General features: G+C 44.3%; 1 protein-coding gene across 1 annotated transcript in view; it reads left to right on the top strand.

The window, feature by feature from the left end:
* Positions 1–24,114, top strand: part of gal3st2 (galactose-3-O-sulfotransferase 2) — a gene marked incomplete at both ends in the record, with an annotated part of 88,106 nt that overhangs the window by 50,665 nt on the left and 13,327 nt on the right. The window lies entirely within an intron of this gene.

Here is a 24,114-nt window from a genome sequence, read left to right as displayed (position 1 = left end):
CACGGGTTCTTACTGGGACAAAATTTTGAACATATCACACTGTTCTTAGATCTCTACATTGGCTCCCTGTCAAAAAATGAATTGATTTTAAGATTCTGCTACTTGTATATAAAGCTATAGTTATTCAGGTAGTTTCAGCTAAAGCTAAAGCTAATGGCCTTACACCTCAGTATATAAAATAAATGCTAATTATACACAAACCAGCAAGAACGCTCAGGTCCACAGGCAGTGGTCTTTTAACTATCCCTTGTACCAACTCTAAAGCAGGAGAAGCTGCTTTCTGTATCTATGCCCCAAGTAAATGGAACACCCTACCGAGGGACCTGAGAGAGGCCCCCACACTGAATACTTTCAAAAGCAGGTTAAAAACCTTGCTGTTCGCTACAGTCGATGACTGACGTCCGTCCGTCCGTCCATCCGTCCGTCCATCTGTCTGTCTGTCTGTCTGTCTGTCTGTCAGTCTGTTTCTCTGTGTTACTGGTGCTGGTGCTGTGGCTGCTGCTAACCTTATACCTAAACTTAACCCTCGCTTACCTTATGGCTAAAATGAAGCATCTCTAACCCCATACCGTAACTTAAACACCTCTAACCTTATACCTCAACTTAACCGTCTCTACCCCTTTCGGTTCCGGTGACTTCTTTGCGTGTGCGTTGCTGTTCTCTTTTTTGCTCTTGATTTTTGTTGCTGCTGCTGGAGTTTATGTTGCTGCTGCTGTTGTTGTTTGGGGCTGGTGCTGCTACTGCTGCTATTTATGTTGCTGTTGTTGTAGTTTCTGTTGTGATATTACAGTGAGAGGATTATAAGAAGGGTGTGTTTTCGGAGAGATAGTCAAAAGGATCTCCCTCCCGAGGTCAGAATGAAAAACTTGACCCGTAATTTAGGGACGCTAATTAAAGGACCATGACTGGATTAAGATGAGCGGTGCACACAGTTGAAATTTCCATTTCCAATGAGGGCTACCACTTCCGGTTCAGGAGATGTCTTTGCTCTGTGTTACTTCGTTGGGATGAGATGGTACACACTGTTGAATCAATACAGATGAGGAGATTTCTGGTTCCGGTGAGAGCTACCACTTCCGGTTCCGGTGACGTCTTCGCTTGTGCGCTGTTGCTGCTACTATTGCTGCTGCTGTTTTCTGCTGTTATTGTCGCTGCTGCTGCTAAGCTTATACCTAAACTTAACCATCCACTGTGACTGGATTTAGATGAGATGGTGCACTCCGTTGAAATCTCAGTGTCTGGTGAGGGCTGCCACTTCCGGTTCTGGTGATGTCTTTAATGTGCGTTGCTTTCCTGAGAACTGTTGACTCAATACAAATGCGATTTCTGGTTCCGGTGAGAGCTACCACTTTGTTGTTGTTGCTGCTGGTGTCAATGTTGCTGCTCCCATTGTTGTTGTGTTTGTGGCTGTTGTTGCTGCTGTTGTTGTTTTCTGTTGCTGCTGCTGTTGTTGCCACTGTGGTTTGGGTCGCTGTTCTTGTTGTCTTTGTTGTTTCTTTTGTTGTTGCTGTTGTTTCAGGGGCATTCTTTTGTAATGACCGGCTGACAACTATGTTCTCTCTTTATTATTTGTATTTCTTTGTAAAGCGCATTATGTTGCCCTGGTATGAAATGCGCTCTATAAATAAAGTGTGACCTGACTTGACATGACTTCAAAGGACAAGAATAATGCAGAGATTGCCCTATTCAGCAGGGTGTCAAGTACCCATTCAGCAGGGTGTAAAGTGGCCATGTGGCAAGTAGCCATGTGACTTTGTTGGTCCTCCAAGCTATTTGCATTCTGGGTGTTTCCTGGATGAAGTTAAGTGTGGGGAAAACTTTGACGCTGAAAGCAAGATGTTTGTTGCAACCTCGTCATTAACAAGCCATAGCTTTAAAAATATTTGCTTGATTCGCACAAGTGACACCTTGTGCACAAAAAAACTCAAACAGCACCAAATGTACCTAAAATCCGCGGTGGGTCACAAATTATATAATATAGACAAATTGACAAAGTGACACAAAACACTATGATTCTACACAGCAAAGGAAATTACATTCTGCAATTTACGACTACTGCAAGACAGAAGAATCAAGTGACAAAGGATTAACTAAAGGTATACGCGTGAATAACACGTTGTAGCATTTTATCGGGCCAATTAGTCACAATAAAAAGTAACCAATCTCTAAAGGAGTTTTCGATCGGAACATCGATGGATTGTTTTTGTTTTCATTGAAGACATTGTTGAATTTTTGTGAGTAGGACAATTTGCATTCATTACATGGATGAACATCAATATCGAGAAAGCAGAAAGAAGACATTGATCATCAGACATTGTGGGTGTATATTTTCGATTAACTACCTGAATATTTTTTCATTAACTACCTGAAGGGATTGTTAATAAAGACTGAGGATAATGTTTTGATTGTGGAGTCGTGCAGGCTTTTTGTGTGTATTTTACATGCATATTTTTTACATGGAGGTATAAGCCCACTTTCTAATTATATCAGGATTACCACGATTGGTCCGTTAAAGACAATTAACTCCCTAATATCAATGGGAACCAGCCTATAACACTGATTTTAAAGAAAAAAAAGACAACTAAATTGACTCCAAAGGCTATGGAAATATAAATTGAAAGTATTCAAAAGTAAAGTAAGTAAAGTAAGCTTAACTAAAGCAAGTAAGTTGAAAAAAACTGATACTCGTGCAGCATAACTTATGCAAGCAAATGACAAAGTGTCTGAGGTAAAAAAGAGTTTGAAATATTTCATGAATACGTGTGATGATGCTGTTGAAATGCTAAAACATAAAAGTTGATTTGCCACTTCCTGAAGATGAGTGTAAAAGACATTTACATTTACATTTTGTCATTAAGCAGACGCTTTTATCCAAAGCGACTTACAAGGGAGAATAACATTCAAGCTACATTGCGACAGAGACATTATTGTAACAATAAATACTGCTAGGTAGTGCTAAGTAATTGTAGGTTAGGAGAGGAGGTACTCACTGAAGAGCTGGGTCTTCAAGTGCTTCTTAAAGACAGAGAGGGAGGTCCCTGCTCTGGTCATTTTTGGAAGCTCGTTCCACCAACGTGGAACTACAAATGAGAATAGCCTGGATTGCCGTGGCTGTATGGCCGGCAGAGCCAGGCGACGCTCATTTGACGAGCGCAGCATCCGGGGGGCAACATGTGCTCTTACAAGAGCATTTAAGTAGGCGGGAGCATTCCCAGCAATCACTCTGTAGGCCAGCATAAGAGACTTAAGACAAAACCATTGGTTTAAAACAAAGATGGGTTTAAATAACTGTGGCGGACGAGGGGGCGCGGTTAAGACACAGTCTGCAGGTGACTGTCCTGGCTGACAGAGGGCTTGGGGGCAGTGTTGACCCAGTAGGTGGAGGGTGCTGCCCGGCCGGTGCTCTTCATCAGCCAGAAACACTCTGAGCAGGAGTCTAGGTACAGAAAAGGAGAAAGGTACTGGAAAAGAAGTTCCTGGCCATCAAGTCAGCACTCTGGTACTACCTCCAGCAGCACCCTTTCACCCTTTGTTCAGACCATGCCCTGCTCCAGTGGCTCTACCGGATGAAGGATACCAACGCACAGGTCACCAATTGGTACCTGGCTCTTCAGCCCTTTAAGTTCAAAGTGACTGGATCAAGGAAATTGACAACGACGTGGATCTGTTGATAGGCACCAATGCTCCACATCTAATGGAACCTCTGGAGGTTTTTAACAATCATGACAATGAATAATATGCAGTACAAACTCAATTAGGATGGGTCCTCAATGGACCTCTGAGAAGTGAAAACAACAGTGATTGTTACAGCAAACAGAATTCCTGTTGCCAAGATAGAGGGGCTCTTAGATAAATTAGATAAATACATTTTTAGATACATTTTTCAATGAAAAGGCAACAGAGGAAAAACTTGAAATGTCAAGAGAGGACCGAAAATACATGGAAATGGATTGTATTGAATTCAGTCAACCTTGAGGAAAGCTCTACCATTCAGAAATGAGGATATCACTATGCATAACAACCGCAACATTACTGAACAGCATCTTCAGAATTTAAAGAGGAAGTTCAAAAGAGACTTGAAACATCAGAAAGACTACCCAGCTTTTTTAAGTGAAGTTATCAACAGAAGATACACTAAGATTGTGCCACCACAACCATTGTTCCATCAATTACACTGTAATGACAGCAAGGTGTGGTACCTCCCTCATCATGGTGTGTACCATCCCAAAAATTAATCTTTGATAGTAGTTTTTCACTGTGGAGCAGGTTTTAAAGGTGTGTTAACAGCCAACTACTGCAAGGTCCAGATCTCACTAACACTCTGCTTGTGTTACTACCAGGGCTAGGAGGGACTCAAACGCACAACACAGAGGCAGCTGGTAAATGGTGTAAACAAAGGACTTTTATTAAGAGTCACTGGTGTGACGATGGGAGGGACCCGGTGGGCTGGGTCGGGCGGACATGTCCTGGAAGATAAGACTACCGGACAAGGCGAGGCAAGACAGGACAGGGACGGTGTGGACGGGGAAGGAGGGATCCAGGTTCTGGACGAGTGGACAGGGAACCAGGCTCTACGAAGTAGGACCGGAATGACTTGAATGTGGAGAGGGAAACATGCAGGTTAGTACGTAGTAGGAGACCAAACAATCTGATTCTCAGACTTGAAGGTTTTTGTGGTGGTCTGAAGGAGACTGGACTTAAGATCCAGTAGAATATCTGATGCTATCTTGTGCAAATTATGCACCGAAGAAAACTGCTGAGGATAACAAGGATTTCTTCCCATTGTAAAGAGAGGCCGTCTCTCTTTATTCATCTATTTTTTCTCTTTATTTTATTTATTCATTGATTATGTGAATCTAGTCACTGGGGTTGCACAAGCGAGTGTATCATCAGTGCCGGTCCCAAGCATGAATAGAGAGGGTTGTGTCAGGAAGGGCATCCAGCATAAAAACCATGCCAAATCAAACATGCGGACAACAAATCTGATTTCCATACCGGATCAGTCGAGGCCCGGGTTAGCAACGACTGCCACTGGTGCCGTTAGCCAACAGGGTACCAGTGGAAATTGTGCTACTGTTGGCTGAAGAAGAAGAAGAGGGGGGAGGCATGTCCAGAGGCAGCAGGCGTCTGAGGGAAGAGAGAAGTGGCAAAGGCAAAGGAAAAGGCATACAATGAGTTGTGTGAGTGGCTGGACAGTGAGGAAGGAGTAAATGACTTGTACCGATTGGCAAGACAAAGGGACCAAGCTGGAAAGGATGTACAGCAGGTTAGGGTGATGAAGTATAATGATGGGAATGTGCTGACTAGCGAGCAGAGTGTGTTGAGAAGGTGGAAGGAGTACTTTGAGGAGTTGATGAATGAAGAAAATGAGAGGAGGAGAAGAGTGGATGATGTGGGGATAGTGGATCAAGAATTGTAGCAAATTAGCAAGGATGAGGTGAGAACATAATTAAAGAAGATGAAGAGTGGAAAGGCAGTTGGCCCAGATGACATACCTGGTGAAGCATGGAAGTGTTTAGGTGAGATGGCAGTGATGTTTCAAACAAGACTGTTTAACACCATCCTGGAAAGGTAGAGGATGCCGGAGGAGTGGAGAAGAAGTGTACTGGTACCCATCTTCAAGAATAACGGGGATGTACAGAGCTGTGGTTACTACAGGGGAATAAAGTTTATCAGCCACATCATGAAGCTATGGGAAAGGGTAGTGGAGGCTAGGTTAAGAGGAGAGGTGGGGATCAGCGAGCAGCAGTATGGTTTCATGCCAGGAAAGAGTACTACAGATGAAATGTTTGCTTTAAGAACGCTGATGGAAAAGTACAGGGAAGGCCAGAGGGAGTTGCACTGCGTCTTTGTGGATTTAGAGAAAGCATATGATAGGGTGCCGAGAGAGGAAGTGTGGTATTGCATGAGAAAGTCGGGGGCAGCAGAGAAGTACGTAAGAGTGGTACAGGATATGTATGAGGGCAGTCAGACAGTCGTAAGGTGTGCAGTAGGCGTAACGAAGGCATTACAAGGGGAGGTGGGATTGCATCAGGGATCAGCCCTGAGCCCTTTCTTGTTTGTAATGGGGATGGACAGGTTAACAGATGAAATCAGGAAGGAGTCTCCGTGGACTATGATGTTCGCGCATGACCTTGTGATCTGTAGCGAGAGTAGGGAGCAGGTTGAGGAGAGCCTGGAGAAGTGGAGGCATGCATTAGAGAGACGAGGAATGAAAGTCGGCAGGAGTAAAACAATACATGTGCCTGAATGGGTGGGAGGGCGGCAAAAAGCTGAGAATACAAGGAGTGGAAGTGGAGAAGGCGAATGAGTTGAGATGTTGAGATTTTTATTGGGAGTGACAAGGATGGACAGGATTTAGAATGAGTACATTAGAGGGACAGCTCGGGTTGGACAGTTTGGTGAAAAAGTGAGAGAGGCGAGATTCAAAGTTCAAAGTGTTCAAAGTGTTTTATTTGGCAAGTGTACAGTACAACACAAGGTCATTCAGTACAATGAAAATCTTGGGGCATGACAGGCAACAACTGCGTAGTGGTCATAAAAAGATAAAATAACAAGGCAACTATAAGGAGGAAATATATATATATATATATATATTTTTTAATAAAATAAGAGTCAAATATTAAAAAAAATAAAATAAAAAAAATAGAAAGTAAGAGTCGATGTTTCAAATACGGGCAAGAGGTCACAGTGTATGTACATAAAATACAAATAAGATAATATAATAAAAATAATCCTAAAACGGAAACTAAAATAATTGGAACATTGTAGCAGTTCCAACAGAAATAGGTTTGTCTATTGCACAAGATGTGGATATAAATATAAAGTGAGGGAGTGCCGGTGGATATGTACATGTAGTTGTGGTGATGTACATTTAATTCGTTGCGGGTTGAAAAGACTGATGGCCTGAGGGTAAAAACTGTTGGTGAGTCTGGTAGTCCGTGCCCGGTTGCTCTGGTAATGTTTGCCAGACGGCAGCAGCGTGAACAGTCCGTAGCCTGGGTGGCTGTAGTCCTTTAGGATTTTCCGTGCTTTCCTAAGGCATCGTGTGCAGTAGATGCCTTGCACGGAAGGGAGGTGGCAACCAATGATGCGGAGCAGCTGCTATACCAGGCGGTGATGCAGCCAGTGAGAATGGTGCATCAGTAGAAGCTGGTGAGAGTCCTGACAGTCATGCCAACTTTCTTGACTCCCTCAGGAAGAATAGGCGCTTTTGGGCAGTTTTTATTGCCGCGTCCGATTGCCTGGACCAGGAGAGGTCATCACTGATAGACACGGTGAGGAACTTGAAGCAGGGGACTCTCTCCACTTTAGCTCCCTCGATGTGGATGGGGGCGTGCCCCCCGCCCACCCCGCTGTCGTTTCCTGTAGTCCACGATCATCTCTTTAGTCTTGCAGACGTTGAGAGAGAGGTTGTTATCCTGGCACCATGTTGTCAAGACGCTAACCTCCTCTCTGACCTAGGATGGTGGTGTTGTCCACAAAATTCCGGATGGTGTTGGTGCGGCGCATGGCCACACAGTCATGTGTGAACAGGGCTTACAGGAGGGGACTAAGTACGCAGCCCTGCAGGGCTCCAGTGCTCAGCGTCAGTGGAGAGGAGAGATTTCCCATTCTCCACACCTGGGTCTGCTCGGGAACAAGCTTAGCGGGCAAGATTGTGTTGAATGCTGCGCTGTAATCTACAAACGGCATCCTCATGTATGTGTTGCTCTTGTCCAGGTGGGAGAGTGTGGTGTGCACTGCCAGGGTGGTGACGTCATCCGTAGATCTGTTCAGACGATATGCAAATTTAAGGGGGTCCAGGGTGTCAGGAAGGGAGGAGCAAATGTGGGTTCTGACTAGCCGCTCGAAGCACTTCATGATGGTAGAGGTCAGTGCTACGTGGCGATAGTCATTCAGGCAGGTGATGGGTTGTTTCTTTGGTACCGGGACAATGGTTGTCTGTTTGAAGCAGGTGGGGACTGTAGACTGGATCAGGGAGAGGTTGAATATGGAGGTGAATACCTCCGCCAGCTGGTGGCGCATGCTCTGAGGACATGGCCTGGAATGCCATCAGGCCCTGGAGACTTCCGAGGGTTTACAAGAACAGAGTGCAGTCATCCTGGTCCTCCGCTAGCCTTGCAGCCGGGATGGTGTTGCTCGCCTCAAACCGTGCGTAGAAGGTGTTGAGCTCATCGGGAAGAGAGGCGGCTGGCTGGGCATTACTCCTGTTTCTCCTGTGCTCTTAGCTTAGCACAGACATCACCATTAACCAAGGGTTTCTGGTTGGGGAAAGTCCTGACCTTGACTCTCGGGACGAAGTCATCAATGCACCAGAGATGTAGGCTGAGACATAGTCCGTGTATGCATTGATGTCCCCATCAGCTGCGATACAGATCATCTGCCAGTCCGTGGTTTCGAAACAGTCCTGGAGAGTTGCAGTGGATTCCTCACTCCAGCATTGGACTGTTCGACAAACCGGTTTTCCTTGCTTTAATCGTTGTCTGTGGGTTAGTAGGAGAAGAATGGAGGTGTGATCTGCCTTACCAAAAGCAGGGCGGGGGAGGGGTTTGTAGCTGTCCCGTAGTTGTGAATAACGATGCAAAACTTTCCTCATATTAGCCCTGTTCAAGTCGCCACAAACAATAGAAGCTGCCCCAGTCCATTGATTACCTAGTAAAGGTCCTCTAACGGGCACGGTTTATTCGCCTGAGGGGGTATGTAGACTGCCGTTATTATAGCAGAGCTGAATTCCCGCGGGAGGTAGAAGGGACAGACTTTTATAGTTAAAAGCTCCATGTCCGGAGAGCAGTGTTTTGAAAGTACTGATATATCCGAACCCCAGCGAGAGTTAACCATAATGCTTACCCCACTGCCTCTGCATTTACCTGACTCCATGGTTCTGTCGTTGCCGGTAGATGGAAAATCCAGCCGGAGTAACGGCAGAGTCCGGCGCCATTGCGTCCAGCCAGGTTTCTGTGAACGCCAGCACACAGCAGTTCGCGATGTCCCGCTGGAAAGTAATCCGTGCGTGTAGTTCGTCCATTTTACCATCCAGGGATTGAACCTTTTGCCAGTAAAATGCTCGGTACCGACGGGTTGCAGTATCTCGTCCGAGATCTGCATAGAATTCTGACACGTTTGCCTCTTCTCTTTCTCCTCCGCCGGCATATTTGTAAACACAGCGGCGACAGGACAAAGCGATCGCAGCACATACTCCGGTAAGTTGCGAAAAAGTCTGTATTAAGTGTCGATCATCCAGGAGTGCTTGTCGTTCATATTGTAAGAGCGTCAGTGCACTTCATGCAAAATAAGAACAATACAAATAGTAATAAACACAAAACTACGAGTTGAATGCAGAGCCATTGCAGGTGCGTCCATACTACTGCGCACCCGGAAGTAGGTTGCACCCCTTCAGATTGAGATGGTTTGGACACATGTGTAGGAGAGATGATGGATGGATGGGGTGAGGGAGGACATGCAGGCGGTTGGTGTAAGGGAGGAAGATGAGCAGAATAGAAGGTATTGGAGGCAGATGATCCGGTGTGGCGACCCCTTATGGGAGTAGCTGAAAAAAGAAGAAGAAAAGAGAGGCTGCCTGAACTTTGACAGGAATATGCTTCCTTTCATCTGAAACCTGTGATTCCATCGTAATTTTAGAAGACATTTGCTATCAGCACCTAGTGGAGATAATGCAAACATGTTCAGAACCTCCTGTTGTTCTAAAATTACACCTCGGCTGGACACCCACTCTGACAGGACAATGGGAGAATCCTGCCGAATGGCAGCCTATTGACTGGAGCCGATTCAGTTGCATTCTATATAACTTTTCCTCTTGGGACTAGAATTGGACTGAAATTATATCTGAATCTTCTATTTTGCAATGGATCACAAGTCCCAGACCAATGCCTGTCGAAGGAGGTCACTTCCGGCTTTTTTCAGGAAGTATAAACACACCGATCGGCTACTTACACACTTTCTCTTGCGACCACTTTGTTTCCATTAGGTACCTTACCTTACCTTACCTAGCACTTTGCCACGCTGGGTTTCTTTGTCTTCATTGTTTTTGAAACCACTTTTTTCACGCCACGATTCGGCCGAGTTGCAGAGATCCTCAGACACGTTTCTACCTCGAAAACATTTTGCCTCCTCCCTCCTCCTGTTCTGAGTGAGTAGTCCTCATACTGGACATTTCTTCAAACCTGGCAGACAAATCCTTCCCCTGGTGGTGTGTGGCTACCCCTGGTGGTTAGCATACTATTTTTGGATGAGCCACTTCTCCTGTGTTCGAACGAATGCACTAAATTCTCTGATGCCGCTAATGAACCACTAACATACCACACAACCAGCTCCAGAAAAATCCCAGTCAAACAACCTTCACTGCATCTCGTCGTTCCAGAACCCAACAATACGGGGGGCCCGCGAAATTACTCGTGGCCCAGATGAGATGACCCATCGTAAGCCAAGCTATGGTGATCCAGGGAACTGCAAATTAGTAAGCTCTGAACAACGGTAAAGTTCATGGTTCAGTGATGTTGGAGTGGTCATGGCGATATCTTTATTTCTGTTATTCAGTTTAGAGTTAGCTGCACCATTAGTGCGTTTTCAAAGACAACCCCTCTCAGTCAATCCAGAGTAATACCTTCCCATTTCCATACCAGACATTACCCCACTTCGCAGGTGTGCTTGTGTCTTAAGGTATTTAATCTCCTTTTCCTCCTCCTCAACTTTTTTACCATATTTTTTAAATTCTGTTATTATAAATAAACATCCATTGTTTGGTTATGAAGTATTTGGGAATTAATCTGATATTCCATGTAAGAATTCCTGAATGTAGAATCCAAACCCTGTGATACAGATAACTATCGCCACCTGTGCAGCCATAAAATGACTTTTTTTCAAATCTTTGTATAAATTTGGTGGCATTCAACTAAACTAAACTTATAGATCCCAATCACGCTAGACCACATTGTTTGAATCACTGCCACCAGAGGAAGAGGCAATGCAAATGATACAAGACCCTGCTTCAAAGAGGAGTATTTCATCTTGATCGTCAAAATGGATCACCAACAGTCGGACAGTGTAGACATCTATTCCAGAGGAGAAAAGATTGAAGACAACAACAGATCTAGACTGGGATAGAGATGACTTACCCATTGAGCAAGCTCTTGGTCTGTACATCAGTGGAAACAAGCCCATACACAAAACGTGGACTCTTGTCTGTTATTAGTTCCATCTATGATCCCTTAGGCTTTCTTTCTCCCTTCATTCTCCCATGTAAACTATTGCTGCAGGAGATGTGCAGAGGAAACACAGCTGGAATGAAGAAATTCCTTCTTTCACTCATGGCAAAAATGGATGGCAGATCTAAGAAAGATTTCAAAGTTCAAGGTTCAGTGATGCATTAAGGGCAAAGCAAGATCAAGAGAGAGAGGGCGATCTCGGAGAGAGAGGGTGATCTCGCGGGGAGCATGCTGTAATCTCGCAAGAAGAAGCGGAAGTGAGTAGTGTGCGGAGACCCAACATGGCGGCGCCCTGCTACACTAACTAACTCACCGGTAGCTCCACCTCAGACAAAATAACAAAGTGAATTGCAAATAATATTTATATATATATATATAAAAAAGGGAACACCGCACAAAACCAAAATTGAGGATCTCGAGGATTATATAGATTTTTTTTATAAAGCATACGTGATGGAAGAGGACCAGGACCGCAATAATCCCGAGAAAAGGAAGAAGGCCGACTCAGCAACGGACACTGATGATCTCATACCAGGTGCCCTAGAGGTTAGTGTCTTGGACGAGATTAACAAGAAGCTGATCAAAGCCAGTCTTGATTTCCTGCACCGCACGGTCGGCGAGATGCAAAGAGACAATGCAGATCTGAAAGCTCCGCAAAGCGTCTCACAGCGGAGATGAAGGTTGTAAAAAAAGAAAATAAAATAATGAAAGAGACCATCCTAGATATTCAATCCAGAAGTATGCGGGACAACCTCATCTTTTCTGGGATCCCAGAGAACAACAGTCCCCAGAAAATATGGTGAAAGACTTTATCCGCACCGCCCTGAAACTCCCGAAGGACATCGTGAAGCAGATCACCTTTCACCGAGTTCATCAACTGGGACACCCCGTGGGGAACCGTCCATCATTGCTAAATTTTAACACTTCAAGCACAAGGAGCTGGTTAAAAGCAAAGGATGGGAACTGAAGGGAACCACGCTGGGTATGAACGATCAATTCCCCTGGGAGATCAACGACCGAAGGAAGGTGCTTTATCCTGTCCCAAAGGAGAATCGGCAGAAGGGTAAAGGCCTATCGATGATTGTTGACAAATTATATATAGACGGTCTGTTATACCGAGACTCCTCCACCGCACCCTGGTTATTCTGATCATAATGTATGTATTCTTGTAATTCCAGTTATTATATACTGCAAGATGTAGGAATAGGCATGCTATCTATGTCAGGATTTAAAATATCGCTCACTCTCATCTCACCTTCCTAATTCCCCCTCCATACTTCTCTCATCATCTCACCTCCCTAATCCCTCTCTCCTTACTTCTCCTATCACTCTCACTCTATAATGTCTTTCACTTTATGTATGTGTAATCCGGCAATGTTCTGTGTTTATATTTGTCTACTTGTCATTTGTTCATGTAGTTAGGTATCCCTACAAACTTCCTACAATACTATGGCAATGAAAAGGAATATAAAGAAGGAAACCCCAGACTTATCTTTGGGAAAGCATGGGAACAGTAGTATAGCTATTGTGTTGGATGCACTGTGTCATCACCCCCTAACTAGCTTCAATGACACCCATTAAGTTTGCTCATTGGAATGTATGAGGCTTGGGCTCACCTGCTAAATGTAGCAAAATCCTAACTCACCTCACCAAGATGAACCCCAGCTTCTGTCTATTGCAAGACACCCACCTCACTGCATCTGAGCACCTCAAACTCAAAGCTAAATGGGTTAATCAGATGTTTTCCACATCATACAACTCAAAAAAAAGTATCCCATATCAAAATAAAACCACAATATCAGACCCAGAAGGGCGTTTCATAATGATTAATGGGATTTTAGGTAACATCAAATTAACCATAGCTAATATTTATGGCCCCAATGAGGATGACCCAAATTTATTTCACAATATATTTTCAAAACTTTAAGAATTTTCTGAATCAATTACCATATTCTTCAACACACGAGACTTCAACACAGTACTGGATCCAAATTTAGACCATTCTCAAAACAGAAATATTTCCAAATCCTGGCGTTCGTCGGACACTACAAAACAATATATGAGTGATCTTGCTCTTGGGGATTGTTGGCGATCAAATAAACCACATTCTAGAGAATACACATATTACTCACTACCCCACCAATGTTTCTCTAGAATCGACCTTTTCTTAACAAGTAACTCTGCACTGTCCAAAGTCACAAATCCAGAAGTCCACCCTATTGTAATTTCCGATCACGGGCCGATTCGTTTCAACCTGATAAATAAAACAAACCGGAACTCTCCCGGCAGGGGGCTGTTTAACACCTCACTTTTGACAGATAAAGTATTTAATCATTTCTTTCCAAGAGAATGGACTTCCTTCATTGAACTGAATGACTCCCCAGAAATATCACCATCCTTACTTTGGGAAACAGCTAAGGCAGTTCTAAGAGGTAGTATTATTTCATTCTCCACTCACAAGAAAAAGAAAGGACAAGAATGCCAAAATAAACTCGAACAGCGACTAAAGGAGTTGCATTCCCAACAAGCCCACTCATCTTCTGAGCAAATCCGAAATGAGATCAGGACAATTACATCTCAACTTGAAACTATCGTCCATCAAGGGACACAATTCCTTATGACACGAACAAGAGCAAATTATTTTGAATTCAATGACAAATCAGGTAAATGCCAATCAATTGAAACGTGACAGAGAAAAATCACTTATTACAGCCATCAAAGATTCACAGGGTAGAGACAAACAAGCTTTGTCAAAGGCAGACACTCATCCAGCAATATGAGTTGTTTATTCAGTCTGATGAGCATATCTAAAAGGAACAACTTAAATACTGTTATTGCCTCTTTGGATGCCGAAAAAGCATTTGAAAGAGTGAATTCTCTTTTCAAACCTCAACAAATTTGGCTTTGGAGAGTCCCTCATTCAATGGATCAAAATCCTCTACAACTCTCCATCTGCTTCTGTCATCAATGGTTACACCTTACAGTGTTTCACTCTACAACGCGGCAGAAGACAAGGATGTCCGCTCTCCCCTTTACTATTCGCCATCTTTATTGAACCCCTCGTGGCAGCTATCCATCAAAAAAGTAATATTGTAGACATACAAACCGGAAACTCTGTTCACAAAATCCCTTTGAATGCAGACAATATCCTACTGTACATACGGAACCCAATATCATCCCTACCGGAGGTGTTCAATCTTATATCTAAATTCTCAGCTATCTGAGACTATTTAATAAATTGGACGAAAAGCTCTCATTACCACTCATTGGGGGGGACTGTAATGCTGCAACCCAGAAACTTCACTTAACCATCACAACGGGCATTATTAGATACCTTGGTATTGATATCTCCCCCAATCTATCAGATTTGTTTACCCTTAAATTCACTCCATTGCTCAAAGAAGACCTCATTCGATGAAACAACCTACCCATCTCACAAATTGGTAGGATAGCAGCAGTGAAAATGAATATACTTCCAAAAATAAACTATATATTTTCAATGACCCCAGTGCAACCAACAGTACATTGGTTTAATACTCTCGACTCAATAGTCAACAAATTTTATTGGAAATACAAGAAACCAAGAATTAAACTAGCAACACTACAGAAAAACAAAGACTGTGGAGGCCTAGCAGCCCCAAACTTTAGATACTACTATCTAGCAAACCATCTTCAATTTATAATTAAATGGTTACAACCAGAGCAACAATTGGCCCATGGATGGCGAGACATTGAACAATCTGAATGTCAGGAGTTATCATTATCCAATCTACGATTCCTTACTGAATCTATAAGGAAACATAATTTCTTTAAAAACGCACAACTCTGTCAGCCTGGTGGAGATTCCTCAAACTCAGTGGTTACGCTCTATCTCCAAACAAATTCACGCCAATCTAGCACAACCCAGATTTCTTGGTTAAAAACAGACCAATAATCTTTAGGTCTTGGAAAAGACAAGGAATTACTCATCTGGAACACATTTTTGAAAACAATTTGCTTATATCCTTCCCAACTTTAACCCAAATGTATAATATCGGTGGCCACGGCTTCCTTCAATTCCTTCAATTACAGCAGTCTCTAAAAGTTAAAATCAAATTGATGAACAACATCCTACAACCACCTCAAATGATTGAACATCTCACTCATATCGGTCACTTGAAAAATTCCTTTTCCAGAATATACAAACTTTTATTAAAAACAGACGACACCTTTTCTTTACCTACAATGAAATGGGAAAGAGACCTTGCCGTTCCCACCGATATCAACCTGTGGAAGCTTATTTGCAACAGTTATTTTTTCTATGACCCTCAACTCCAAAATGCAACTCATCCAATATAAGATTTTGCACAGAGCCCATATCACAGACCACAAAATGTTCAAAATGGGTTTTGTGGATGAAGACATTTGCTCCCACTGTTCCCTTGATACCAGAGATGACTACCTTCATGCCTTCTGGCTGTGCCCACCTATCCTAGCATTCTGGACCAGCATTCCATTCTCCCCGTCTATATGTCTTCTCGGTGACCTCTCCTCAGTCGACCCACCACTGAAACACCACCAACCCATTTTGATCGCCTTAACAATGGCCAAGAAAACTATATTACTCAATTGGAAAAATAGAGATAATCTCACCACATCCGAATGGTTGCAGATATTAATAGATTACATCTCAATGGAAAAACTATTGGCAATATCCCAAAACAATGTTGATTCATTTAATGAAATATGGGCTACTTTTATCACTGACATAACAACATCATTTAATACTTGAGTCTTCCTAAGTCGGTGCAATGTCGTTGGACTTTGGGGCATGTGGCGCCCGCTCCTTTGCCTCAGTTGAGCTGGCCTGTCTCCAGGGGTGGGGGGGGGGACGTGCTTCCGGGGAGTACCTGCAGCTGGCATCCATGTGTGGTTCCGGGCGTGGTTGTGGGTTCTGGGGCTCAGGTTGGGGGCGGGGGGTGTGGGTTGCTGGTTCGGGTCTCAGGCCCTGTGGATGGCGGGTCGGCACGCCACTGGGGTCGCCCGCCCCCGCAGGTGGGGTGGCTGGGTCTGCATGTCGATCCGGTCGCGACTTGCCTATCTCTCCCAGTGCCAAAACTCATACTCAGCACATACACCACACAATAGACTGAGGGCTTGCGGGATGGGCGAGGTGGGGTGTGGGGGGCGGCTGTTGGCCTTTTGCTTCTGCGGTGGGGCTTCTCTGCCGCTGGGGGTGGCGGAGGGCTCGTATACCTGGCGGCCTGCCGGCATCGCCGGGGGTTGAGTGTAACATTGAGGTGCCCCGCGCTGGGCACTTGCTGCTACGTGTATGCTCACTTGGCACTCACGCCGGGCGTGGGTCGGCGTGGGGGTCCTGCCGGCCCGACCATGGGGGCAGGGTGTCGTTCTGTCACTGTGGGGCCGTGATCGGGGCCCCCGGTCTGTGCCTTGTTCCCGTGGCCCGGGTTCTGTGCCGGCGGCTGCGTCTTGTGCCTGCGCCCGGGGGTTGGTTTTATGTGTACGCCCCTTCGGTGCGGGGTCTCCTCGTGGTCCCTGGGACTTGGTCATGCTTCTCGGGCTGGGCGTGGGAGTTGGGTCTTCCGTGGCCGCAGGGCGGGGTACCAGGGGATCTCCTGCAGCCGGGGGTTGTCCGCGGGGCTGTGAAGTTCGGGGGGGCTTCGGGGCCCATTGCGCTGCTTGGAGGCGCCACGACATAATACCAACCTTCTACACCAGTACCAATTGGGATAAGTCATGTGCACTCACCGGTGGACATCATACACACACACGCACCACGCATGCACGCACGCACGCACGCACACCTGCTTGGAGTGCACCCCAGCAACCTGGGGTGCTTTCCTCTCCTTTCCTCCCTCATTTACTGCCATAACTATGACAGGAAGAGGTCACGTGACCAGTTGTAGTTCCAGTTTCCCTGGACCTTATTCAGTTTTTCAATACATGTTGTCATCCAATGTTCATGTTTTGTGTAAATGTTGTTTGTTTCTCTGTTTATTTGTCTCACCGTGGTGATTCTCCGCCTCTTGGAGTAGTGATCAGTTGTTTATAGACCAAAAACATGATAAATAGTTCTCCAAAGAGGGGAGTTGGTGATGGCGCTCCATAACCAAAACTTTGCTCTTGTCATTCAACAGGGTATCCACAGAACAGAGTTATTGCAGCAGTTCTTGATGATTTAAGAATTAATAAAGAGTTGCATTGCAGGTTGAGAACTTGAGCTCCACTTGCAGACTAACTCTCTCCTTGATGCAATGGCATACAAATACTCTGTTGCATACTGTTGTATGCACAGCATGCTGACAGCACAGGAAGAAAAGAAAGGGCAAAGCCATAAAATCAGAATTGCATAATTTTTCAGACACAAGTGCATGTTATGGTTATGGCATTGTATCTTACTACAGACTGACTTTCGAAACAGGAGCACAAGTCTCGTTCATGTTGGGAAAGTCAAGAGTTGCTTCAATGAAACAGACTACTATTCCCAGACTTTAACTCATGGCCTCTGTGCTAGGAGCTTTCATTTCAGTTGGAGAAATCAGTTTTCTGGACAGACAGCATAACTACTTAAGTATGTCATGAGTGAAACTACAAGGTTGTGACAAATTGAGTCGCTATTTAATGGGAAGCAACCCTGCTGATGATGCTTCCAGATGAATGTCTTGACTTGCAAGAAAAAAAAGTTGTGTTACTCGCACTCGGCAAGGAACAGCACTGATGCTATTAGCTGTTAGCCTGCTAGCGCTAGCCTGCTGGTGAATGCTACACATATACACTGCTTCCCATTATTGTTCACATTCTCTCTCAAGTGCATCTCTATTCCATAATATTTAATCTCCTAGCATATACTCTCCAATAGCATTCAGTAAGTAGGTTAGTTAAATTAGCCCTCACTGGGTGCCTCCCTCCATCCCCTTCTCCTCAACCTATACATAATACTAACACACACACACACACACACACACACACACACACACACACACACACACACACACACACACACACACACACACACATACACACACACACACACACACACACACACACACACACACACACACATCTAGTAAGAGCCCAAAAATCTGTGGTTTTTTCAGTCTTGATTACAATTACTGAAAATAATTTGTTTTTAATACAACATAAAACATAATACACATAAATAACAAATAAACAAATAATGAAATAATTAAACAATAATTTACACACTTATTGAAGCTCACACTGCAATTTCAAATATATTCGCCGCCCATTAAAAACAGAGTTGTTGGCAGATGTTGAGGCAATCAGTGTGTGTTCCAAACAGGTCAATGGGATCCCTTTCATAGACTCACCCCTATTGTCTCCACTCAAGTTGATTTTTATAGTGGTGTTGGTGATGGTCCTCTACCCACCAAACAGAGAAAGATCTTATTCACTGTTTGTGAAGGGGATACCTCCAAAGTTATTTGCAAACTTTGCAAGTTTAAACTGAGAAGAGGTAGGGATTCCAAACACTACAATACAACATCCATGGACAACCACCTATATCATACTCATCACACGAAAAAACATACGGCGCAAGGGGTCACTTCCAGCTTGTCCAGCCATGCTCCATCACAGGGCACTATGTTTATATCGGGGGCGTCGGGCTTCTCTTCCTCATGGTCTTTACCAACACTTAATTGGTAAGATGATCTGCACGGATCTTGAGCCCTATTCTGTGGTGGAGAGGGAAGGATTGAGAATAGTCTTTGCCAAGTAATTTTACACGAACAAGGAATTTGTCTTGGTGTTCGGTGCATACATGAAACATAAATGTAAAACAATAAGCAAAATATTAGTAAAATATATAAGAATATGTATGTGCAATGTCCATGGATAAAAGTCCCGAAGAATGAGGAATGTGCATTAATGTGACGCATTGACATACCCATTCAGTTTAAGGCAAGGGGGGGGGCGGCGGCTCGTTGATGAGACCAGTTACAGATGGGTTTTTGTGACGAGAGGTTTTGGTCTTTTTGGGAACAGTTTGTGTCCGGGGTGGGAGGGGTCGGTCACAATCTTACCTGCACGCCTCAGGGTCCTGGAGGTGTACAGGTCCTGGAGAGATGGCAGATTGCAGACAATCACCTTCTCAGCAGAGCGAGTAAAACGCTGCAGTCTGCCCTTGTCTTTGGTGGTTGCAGCAGCGTACCAGATGGTGATGGAGGAGGTGAGAACAGACTCAATGATAGAGGTGTAGAAGTGCACCATCATCGTCTCTGGCAGGTTAAACTTCCTCAGCTGCCACAGTAAGTATGTCCTCTGCTGAGCTTTCTTGACACTGAGCTGATGTTCAGCTCCCACTTGAGGTCCTGGGAGATGATGGTTCCCAGGAAGCGGCAGGCCTCCACCGAATCGACTGGGGAGTCACACAGGCTGATGGGTGTGAGTGGGGCTGCGTTCTTCCTGAAGTCCACAACCATATCTACTGTCTTCACAGCATTGAGCTCCGGGTTGTTCTGGCTGCACCAAGTCACCAGATAGTCAAGCTCCCACTTGTAGGCGGACTCATCCCCACCAGAGATGAGCCAAATGATGGTGGTGTCGTCCGCAAATTTCAGGAGCTTGACAGACTGGTGGCTGGAGGTGCAGCTGTTGGTGTACAGGGAGAAGAGCAGAGGAGAAAGAACGCAGCCTTCAGGGGAATCTTTGCTGATGGTCAGAGAAGTGTTTTACCTGTCTGTCAGACAGAAAGTCTGTGATCCACCTGCAGGTGGAGCCAGACACGCTCAACTGGGAGAGCTTGTCCTGCAGAAGATGATTGTATTAAAGGCAGAGCTGAAATCCACAAACAGGATCCTGAGGAGTCCAGGTGTTGGAGGATGAAGTGGAGGGCCAAGTTTTGTGCATGGTCTACGTACCTGTTGGCTCTGCAGGTGAACTGAAAGGGGTCCAGGATAGGGTATGTGATGGCTTTGAGGTGGGACAGCACAAGGCGTTCAAAAGACTTCATCACCACAGAGGTCAGGGCGACGGGTCTGTAATCATGAAGTTCTGTGGTCCTTAGCTTCTTTGGGACTGGGATGATGGTGGCGGATTTAAAGCAACCTGGTACATGGCATGTATCCAGTGTGGTCTTGAAAATGACTGTGAACACCGGAGACAGCTGTTTCAGCACAGTGCTTCTGGGTGGATGGAGAGGCAGAGTCTGATCGGGCTGCTTTGCGGGGATGCTGCCTCTTGAAAAGCCTGTTGACGTCCTTCTCCAGGATCAAAAGAGTCTTCACTGCGGTGTGTGTGTGTGGGGGGGCTCTAAGGTGAGTAATTGTGAAGAGGTCCAGTCTCCTGCTGTGGTGGGAGAGGTGGAGCTGGAAGGCTGGGGCTGGTGGAAGATGTCACGGGGGATGGTGTCAGGACTGTCCCATTGTCTTTCAAAGCGACAGTAGAAGTTGTTCATGTTGCTGGCCAGGCGTGAGTTGTTCAAGGAGTAAAGTCTTTTTGGTTTGAGGTTCGTGATTTGTCTAAAACCTTTCCAGACGGAGGTACTCTTTGTGTACAGTCATTTGGCATCTCGCACCTCTTTGCTAAACCTTTACTTTGCCACTTTAAATATGTCTCTGTCCCCACTCCTAAGCACCTCTTCCTTCTCCAACCTTAGCTCTCTGAGTTTAGCTGTGAACCAGGGCTTGTCGTTGTTATAACTCACCCTGGTACGTGATGGTTCACAGCTCTCCTCACAGAATCTGATGTATGATGTCACAGCCTCTGTGTACTCATCCAGACTGTTGGTAACAGTCCTGAAAACGTCCCAGTCCAAGCAGACCTGAAGATCCTCCACAGCTTCACTGGTCCTCTTCTTGAATGTCCTCACCACAGGTTTACACAGCTAGAATTTCTGCCTGAATGCAGGAATCAGGTGGACCATGATGTGGTCAGAGTGCCCCAGTGCAGCTCGGGGGATGGCGTGATAGGCACTGCTTTCTGTGGTGTAACAGTGGTCCAAAGTATTCTACTCTCTGCAGGGGCATTATAATAAACTGTCTATATTTGGGGAGTTCATGGCTGAGGTTTCCTTTGTTAAAGTCGCCAGGGACAATAACTAAGGAGTCCGGGTTAAACCTTTATTCGTCCCACAACAGGAAAATTGACATCGTTCCAGCAGCCAAAACGGGACAGCAGAAAATAGAGAGCATAGGTACACAGTTAATACAAAATATATAGAAACATAAAAAATAAAGAAATCACCATAAATAGAAACCAGTAGGAATCTGGTTGGCGAGCATGCGCTATGTGTCCTGCACGTTGGCTTGTGGTGGTATGTAAACACTGACCAGTATGAATGAAAATAACTCACAGGGAGAATAGAAGGGTTTGTAATTAATGAAGAAAGATTCTAGATCAGGAGAACAGTGCTGTAGGATCACTGTCACGTCATTACACCAGCTACTGTTAGTGTAAAAACAAAAACTTCCACCTTTTGTTTTGCTGCCGGAGAGTTCTGTGTCCCCATCCGCTCTGAAGAGTTTGAAGCCTGCCAGCTGCAGCGCAGAGTCCGATATCGTTCCACTCAGCCACGTCTCCGTGAAGCACAAAACAGAGGATGAAGAAAAGTCTCTGTTCTTCTCAAACAGTAGTTGAAGTTCGTCCAGTTTGTTTCCCAGTAAACGCACGTTAGAGAGAAATATTCCAGGTATTGATGTGTGATGTTTGCGCTTGTCTCCCTCTCCTCCCTCTCCTCACTGCATGCACAAAGGTGAGTGCACCTTTGATTGTTCAGTAATTCCACGGATGTGGCGATGAAAGGGGAGATAAATCCACAGGGGTTGTAGCCCTGATGTTCATGAGCTCTTCTCTTGTGTACGAGCTCCCAGAATAGTCAAAAAAACTAATTTAACAAACACCAGCCCTGCTCAGGCCATTCCCTGGATCCCCTGTCCTGCTGGTCCTATTGGGGCGTCTAGTAGCCGTCCCAATAGGACAAGGGGGGGCACACCTGTCCCCAGTTAGTAATCTCATCTTCACCTTCCTCGGCACTCCTTTTGTATTTAACCTGGTCCCATTCACTCTGTCGGGGTCGGATCGTCACGTGTTTTTGAATATGTTGGTGTTTATGTTCCTGCAGGTTTCCCTGGGTCAGTGCCTCAAACTCTTGGTTGCAGATTTTTCTGCCGGCTTAACTGTTCCTGGTTCCTGTTTCCTGGCATTAAGAGAGTGCACAAATAGTGGTATAATATAGACACTTCATAGACACAAAACAATATGATTCTAAACATTGCACAAGTACTAACAGAGCTAAGGAAACTACATTCTACAATTAGGTATGTGTGTCAATGTGTTTAAGTATTGGCCGAATAAGTCACAATATAACCTGATCAACTAAATAAAACTATAAACTGCAAGCTAGCTGACACCTGACATACTCTGAATCTGTCTGCTATACTTGAAAAACGTGGCTTGCTAATTCCTATGGGGGGAGATTTTTACGGAAAATATAACAAAAAATAAAAGTGAGAGTCAAAATTGAGAACATTAAATAACTATTGACTCAAGCATTTGTACTTACATTTAATAATATGCTATTGAGACCATTGTTTGTTTGGTTGAAATTCCATCCCACTCATGGGAAATAAGGAATTATCTGTCTATTAAAACAAGCTTAGTTAAAAAAAAAATCCTCGCTACCTGCTTCGATCTTCACAGATTTTTCCATACTTGCCTGCTTCCACAATAGTGTGACCACGGTCACCGCGTAGTACATCACTTTGATCGTGTTCCCATGGTGCTTTGCTTCATGTAAGCTTGCTCCCATTCTATCCAACCAAGTCAATGCAGCCCAGGATCGACTAATGGGTTCAGTGAAGTGTGTAGCACAAAAAAAAAAAATCTATCTCAAAGAAAGACTAAATTTATAACAAGAAATACTTGGATCAAGTAAAATGATCTGCCAGTGAGAAATATAATAATAATAATAACAATAATAATAATAATAATAATAATAATTATTATTATTATTATTACTATTATTATGATAATAGCTTTATTTACAAAGCACATTTAAAAACAGAGTTTACAAAAGTGCTTTGACAGAGAAATAAAAGCAGAGCATTTAGATGATGAAATTAAAAGGCAAAGGAACATTAATAAAGAGTGATTAAATTCATTCATTATATTGTAATAGCGATAATGAGACAAAAAACCCAAAAAGTAGATACAATATGATAATAAGAAATAGAAATAACAGGAAATAATATAAATAAATGAAGAAGTAAAAAATTAAATAGATGAAGAAATGGGGCGACACCTCATGAAAGCAGATCTATAAAAATGGGTTTTGACAAGTGACTAAAAAGAAGTCACTGACTCCTGACAGAAAAGGCACGGTCACCTTTAGTTTTAAGTCTAGACTTCGGAACAGCCAGCGTACTGGCTCATATGGGGTCAGCATATCTATTATGTAGCTTGAAGTCAGACCCTGACGTGCTTTAAAAGTGATCAGTAAAATCTTAAAATCGATTCTGAACCGAACAGGGAGCAGCCAGAAGAGAAGCCAGGATTGGGGCGATGTGATGTCATCTTTTGGAACCGGTAAGAAGCCTAGCTGCTGCGTTCTGAACTACTTGGATGTGAGAGAGTTACTTTTGGTTGATGCCAGAAAGGAGGTAGTCACAGTATTCTAGTCGTGAGAAACTTAGGGCATGGATTACTTTCTTCAGGTCGCTGTGTGATAGTATTGGTTTGATACTTGAAATGGTTCTCAGTTGAAGGTAGCAGGACTGGACATTTTATTTACTTAGTTGTTAAAAGTTTAGGTCAGAGTCAAACAGTACTCCCAAGTTTATGGCAACATACTTAATATTTGTGGACAGAGTGCCAAGGCCACTCCCAATGTGACTTTGGGGGAATTTTGGGTAGTGAACAGTATGATTTC

This window comes from Zeus faber (genome assembly GCF_960531495.2).
Source record: "Zeus faber genome assembly, chromosome: 9".
NCBI classification, from domain to species: Eukaryota; Metazoa; Chordata; class Actinopteri; order Zeiformes; family Zeidae; genus Zeus; species Zeus faber.
Note: the sequence above shows the minus strand (reverse complement) of the source record. Positions and strands in the feature narration are given on the sequence as shown.